The sequence below is a fragment of the Sceloporus occidentalis genome, unplaced genomic scaffold (assembly GCF_023333645.1).
Source record: "Sceloporus occidentalis isolate IW3139 unplaced genomic scaffold, rSceOcc1.0.p SCAF_6, whole genome shotgun sequence".
Classification (NCBI taxonomy): Eukaryota; Metazoa; Chordata; class Lepidosauria; order Squamata; family Phrynosomatidae; genus Sceloporus; species Sceloporus occidentalis.
In genome coordinates, this window is record NW_028316986.1 from 103236222 (window position 1) to 103243066 (window position 6845).

The window sequence follows — 6845 nt, forward strand, 5'->3', positions numbered from 1 at the left end:
GCTAAAATCCAAGTACATCTGAAACAATTTACAGCAATGCTTCTTAACCTATGTGCTGTGGGATATCAGTCTGCTATTTTTCCCACTGTGACAAGAACCATCACAATATTTGTACCTATTGGCTATAACTGTTTCTTTCTTTCCTGGAAACGCTCAAGGAACATGCAGCTGACAGACTGGAACCAACCCACAGACCACTACTTTGAGTTGCATTGATTTATAGTACAAACATTGTTGCTTTTAAATAAATAAATAAATAAATAAATAAATATGTTTGTACTATAAACCAGTGCTATGCAAAGTGGTGGTTCCAGATTCAATCCCTGGTGTTTCTGGGTTATTGTCAGAATGCACTAGCCTCCAGATAACAGTTGCAGTCTGACCACATGTGGAAGGCCACAACTTCCATATTCCGTGTGGAGTCATTACTGAGCTCTATTGACTAACGGTGTGACTAGATATATTCTATCTACAGAAGGCAACTGCCTGTGTTTGGAGGCTCATCCGTATTACAGGCTCTAAAATCCCATGAATTCTCCACATGAGGAAGAAAGATGGAGCTGAAACACTGGTCCTCACTCCCCTCTTGGATGTTGAGCTGGAACTGACATTACAAAAGCAATGTCTCAGCAGGGCAAATTAAGTTTCTGAAATGAGCCCCAAATTCAGGAGGCTGTGTACTGCAGGCCTTTACACACTCGTTTTACCTTACTGAGAACACTGGTACCCAGTAATGGGGTACAACAGAAGACATGAGCCCAGGTAGCACATCCAAACTCTCCTCTCACACAATGTGAATAATCTGATGAATTAGATGCCTGCATGTAGCTCCTATAGGGAGCAAAAGCAACAAATATGTTTGCAAATGAACACATTCAGTCAGCATACTTGTCAGGGGAGCTATAGCTATGTTAAGTGAACACTCCATACTGATTCTGGCTTTGTTGCTGTGTGAAGCCTTGAAAGCAGCCATGGCTTCTTGGGTTTTGACAAGAGGTCTTCAGTGGGCCTCTTTCTCTTCATTCCGGCTGCTGCTATGGTTCCTGTGCTTGAATTCTTCTACTGTTTCCAGTTTACATCACCACTCTGAGAGAAAGGACACACCGACCTTTTCCTCTCTTCTACTCTAGGAACAAAATACCCTGCCATTAGCAACAGTTAATACACTTGCAAATCACCCCTGCCTTCCCAGGTTCACATAGTATGCATATATACCCAACTCCTTTCCAGGCAAGCATTCTCTGAAGATGCCAGCCACAGATGCTGGTGAAACATCAGGAATAAACTCTTCTAGAACATGGCCACATAGCCCCCACAAAAAAACCCCACAAAAAACCTAACTTAGGTGCGTTACAGACCACCCTAAAGCGGGCGGTCTGCCGCCGCTGCCATTAGCTGCAGCGGGAAGCCCCAGTGGCCAGACTGCAAGGCTTCCAGCCGCAGTGAAAAAGGAGCATCAAAATGGCGTTCCTTTTTGGCCCCCAGAAATGGCGCCGCAAAGCGCGAGGCGCACACTCGCGGCATCACTTCCGGTGCGCCATGTCTGGACGCTGTGCGTCCAAGACATAAAATGGCAGCACCCATGTGGATGGGCGCTGCTGTTTAGGACGCGCTCCGTGCATGTTGGGAACAGGGCCGGTTAGGAAGGGGCAACCCTTCCTAACCCTAGCACGCCCCTTCCTAACCCTAGGACGCGCGGAGTGTGTCCTAAATGGCGATCTTAGACTGGCTTTGATAGTTATTTTCCAGCAACTCTGGACCTGTTAGGGTTGAATGTAGGTTGCTTGACTGATTTGTGTGGAACAGATAGAAGGAGAGGCTGCAGAGGAAGCAGATTTATTTATTTAACATTTCTATACCACTTTTCCATAAGCAGGGACTCAGTGATGTATCATAATTAAACCACCCACAATAAAACTGATCATAAAACACATGAGATAGAGGCAACTAGCAACAGGGCTAATATTAAAACCACAAGCCCTGTTATTAAGTCCCCTGAGAGCTTTACAAACCACAATATAAAAGAGAAATGATACAAGACTCAAAGTGTGATCTTACACAGGCTACTCAAGATTGTGTCCCATTGAACCTCCATTGAATTGTTCAGGAGTGAATCCCATTCAGTGGAGCTTACTCTCAGTTAAGTGACAAGGTTTTATTTTTTTATGGTTTATGGGATGTTTCTCAAAGCTCCATCACCCAGGAGCTAGATGTGTAAATCTTCATAAATTTCACTTCTTTTAGTTAAGAATGAAAAATGTTGCCATTTTTCCACACTGAGAGAAAATCCTGGAAAATTAGACAGTTTTTGAAAACTATTTACAGTTTTGGACTTATTTTTCACAAAAATGTAGATATTTGTACAACAATGACATTTTCTGTGCAGATTTTTTTTAAAAGGGGAAACATCACACAGTTTGGATGGTTTGTCAAAAAATCTCCTAACTCTACAAAAGTTCTCACTTCCAGCAAAAACTGCTTTTTCTTGTCAAGGTTTCTGCAATGTGCACAAAATGTTTCTGAGTAAAGCAACTGTTTCCCCATTTGTGAAGCAAAGAATACAAACACACAGAATCTTTGCACAGAGAAATATTCTTTCTGTGAATATTAGTGGTGAAAACGCTAATCAGAAGCACCATAAATATCTTGCCTTCTTGTTTTGTGAGACTGAGACAGGCAAATATCTACTTCCTTATTTGCATGTATTTCCCTTTTTCTTGTAAAATGTGAATTGGCTCTTAATTAATGAAGCCAAATATTTAGGGTTTGGACAGTAGAGACTGTGATAGAAAGTAAATGAGAAATTGCCTCATTTGAGTATTGGTCCAGCAGTAATTCTCTAAGAGAAAATATGATGCAAGATAACCTTATCTGATCAGGAAAAATTCTTGTTGTCTACTATAGAGTTTTCTTTCAAAGATTTCATAAATCATTAAGTCCTTGCATTTTAAGTCCCAGTCCTTGCCAACTTGCGTTCACTTACCTTTTGCTTGGTGAAGATTTCTCAAGAATGGGATTGATTGATTGATTGATTGATTGATTGATTTTTTAAACATTTTTCACATTCCAGATGCCAATGGGTGATGTAGGGTTAGGGAGATTTCACTTGTATTTAAATCCAACCACCCAGCCCAGTTGAAGCCAAGAAGTGGCTGAGGTAATGGTTGACATTAGCAATTGGATTTAGCAATTGGATTTAGGTATAGAGATGAAATACCTGAACTCCAAATACAGGATCAGACATTTTACTAGAAATTAGAACTTTATGCCCCACTTTGAATGTGGAGTTGCAGAAACTACTTAAACATTTATATTTATTTATTAATTTGGAATATTTATACCCTGTCCTTCAGCCAAAAAGGCTCCCAGAGCATCTTACAAATTGTTAATCTGACATATAGTAGAAGTACAATGTATTTCAAGATGCTTACCTGAAAATGGTTGAACTTTAGTTGATTGAAAACTCACCCAAAGTCACCTTTTGCTGATGTGTTGGAGTTGTCATTGGTAACTGGAATTAGACCAACAGATATTTATGGATAGTCTATCACATTATTTCAGCATTATTTCAACTTTAATATAAACAGAGATTTTTAATAGGTCTACCCAAGCCCTAGTTTGGAAACTAGAAACCAAATAAGGAAGCAGACAAATAAAAATATTTTTTCTGCACATTTTAACATTTCTCTATAGGATGTGTGTGTGTGTGAGAGAGAGAGAGAGAGAGAGATTGAAAGAAAGAGAAGGAGCAATTCAAAAATACTGAAAGAAACTGATAGCACAGAATTTTCCCACCTAAGTAATAACCTCCCTTCCAAATATAGGCAATTCATTCTCTTACAATGAAAACTGAAGATTGTATTTTATTTTATTTATATATTGGTATATTGTATTGGTAAGATAAAGAACAGTATCAGTATCTAGCCCCAACGTTTGAGATGTGCTTACCTGCTATAATTATTTGATATTGTGTGTGTGTTGTTGATTTATTAATTAATCATTTAAAAAAAATTCGCAGCATCATCAGTTTTGTTTCCTTCAAATATTGTTTCAGTAGGACAATTTATAGCTAAATATATTTCAAAGCAAAGGTAAATGTGTATAACCTAGGCTTTTACTTTTTCTGAACACTTTTCTCCCAGACAGTGAGTAACACTGCCTGAATTTTGAATGAATGAATGAATGAATGTTTTGTGACAGACGTGTTTATTGAAACTGAAGGTTAAGGAAAAATAGGAAGGCAGGTCACAGAACATATGCATAAGTGGCAAGGTTGTCGTTCTCTGTTTTAGTAGTTTTCTAGGATGTAAAGGGACTCCTAAAATTGTATCTTGTTCTGACTCACTGAATGGCTCAGTGATTTCCCGGTATTAATTTTCATATGTTTATATTGTGTAAAACATGCAACTTTGCAACCAATAAAAACTAGGTTAGCTACAGTCACCCAGAGGGCCTTCTCATCTGCTGCTCCTAAACTATGGAATGGCCTGTCAGAAGAGATCCTAAACCTGCACATTTTTATATTGTGTAAAATGTGTGAACTGGCACCATTACCACAAATAGGGGCATTGGAAACCTGCCTGTACATACTACCTCGTAGCTCATATTCTATAACAAGCAGATATTTGATTTGTTTTCCTCCCTGAACAAATGCTGAGAATTTCAATCATCTAATTATCAAATTGAACACTGGCATATTCTCAAGAGTGGTAAAACATGGGAGTAAGGCTTGCCTTGCCTCCTAGGACTGCTGACTGTGAGCTGTGAGTTTGCCGGGCGGCTTCCTGGGTTGTGCGCACTGGCCCAGGAGCTGCCTTCGGACTGCATCTTTTTGCCATCTCCTCTGGAGTTCACTGCCAGCGTTTCCAGCCAGCAGACCAAGGGAGAAAGCAGCAACACCTGGGGGAAGGCGAAGGGAGGAGCACGCCGGTGGCAGGGGCGTGTATAAAAGCCAGCTTGCTTGGTTCCCTCCTCCGTCCCGTCCCCCTTGCCTCCTAGGACTGCTCCTCTCCTAACCAAAGAGATCTGAGGGTCATTCCAACCGTACCACAAACCCTGTCTCTGCTCCTGTGCAATGCCAGGTCCATTAAAAACAAGTCCCACATTATTTACGATCTGCTGGAGGATAACAACTGAGACCTGGCTTGGGCCTGAAGGGGAAGCTGTGTGGGCTCAAGCCCTTCCTGCCGGGTACTCAGTGAAGGACCAGACCAGGTTAGGTGTGTGTGTGTGTGTGGGGGGGGGGGGTTGCCTTGATTCATAAAAACACCTTGTCCCTATCCAGGAACCATGTCCGACAAACTTCCTATATTGAGTGTATTTACCTGACCCTGAAGGCCAGAGACAGTTTAGGGATTCTGCTGGTCTACCGGCCACCCCGTGCGCTAGCAGACTCCCTTACCAAGCTGACACAGTTGGTCTTGGAGCTGGTGCTGGAGTCCCCCAGGCTTTTGGTCCTGGGGGACCTCAACATCCCCTTCGCAGCCAACAAAATTCCATCAGGTGCGGCTCAGGAGTTCATGGAAACCATGACAGCCATGGGCCTGTCACAACTGGTCACAGGGCCTATGCATTCTGCGGGTAATACACTTGATATGGTCTTTTGTACGGACATGGAAATTCCGTGGGCGGAAATAACTAATATTTCCGCCTTGTCATGGACAGATCATTTCCTGGTGGAGGCCAAAATCAAGGCATCTACCCAGATCCCCCCCGGGGGTGGCGGACCTATTAGGATGGTCCACCCTCGAAGGCTGATGGAACCCAAAAGGTTCCAAGAAGCCCTAGAGGGGTATATGGTTGGAAATGACGGCGATTCTGTTGATGCCCTGACTAACATCTGGGACTCTGATCTCTCCAGGGCTATACACAGTATCGCTCCCAAGCGTCCTCTCAGGCCTGCTTCCAAAAAACAGCCCTGATATACGGAAGATCTCCGGGCAAGGAAGCGGGTGCTGCGACGTCTAGAGCATGACTGGCGTAGACACCAGTGCTTAGCCGACAAGGCTCTCCTGGACCTTCTTTTGGAGGACTACGGAGAGGTGATAGATACAGCAAAGAATTCGTTCTTTGCTGCACGTATGGCGTCTGCGGAGTCTCGTCCAGCAGAGCTGTTCAGGGTAGTGAGGGAGCTTACTCAACTCCCCCCTGCCCCGAACCCTATTTTAGAACCATCTAAAGCCTGCTGTGACCAATTTAACAACTTCTTCGCGGATAAAATCTCTCGGATAAGGGCTGATCTTGACGCTAGTATTAGTGCAGATACCAGAGTAGAGGTCTCCAGATCGTCCGTGGACTTGATTGTACTGGATCATTTTGAGTCTGTTAGTACTGAGGAAGTGGACAAGATCCTTAGAAGTGTTAGGAAGACAACCTGCTCTCTCGATCCCTGTCCCTCGTGGCTAGCGGCTCAGGGGGGAACGGTAGTAACTTCCATGTTACGCTGCATAATTAATACATCACTGAGGGACGGGCAATTTCCATCTAGCTTAAAACTGGCCACTGTAAAACTATTGCTATAAAAGCCCTCCCTCAACCCCCTGATGCATAATAATTATCGGCCAGTATCGCTACTGCCATTTTTAGGGAAGGTGATCGAGAGGGCAGTTGCAATCCAGCTTCAATCGATCTTGGATGAGACGGATTATCTAGATCCATTTCAAACAGGCTTTCGGGCGGGCTACGGGGTTGAGACGGCCACGGTCTCCTTGGTCGATGATCTTCGTCTGGGCATGGACAGGGGTAGCGTGTCCCTGTTAGTGCTCTTGGACATCTCAGCGGCTTTCGATACCATTGACCATGGTATCCTTCTGGAGTGCCTGAGAGAGTTAGGAATCGGGGGCACT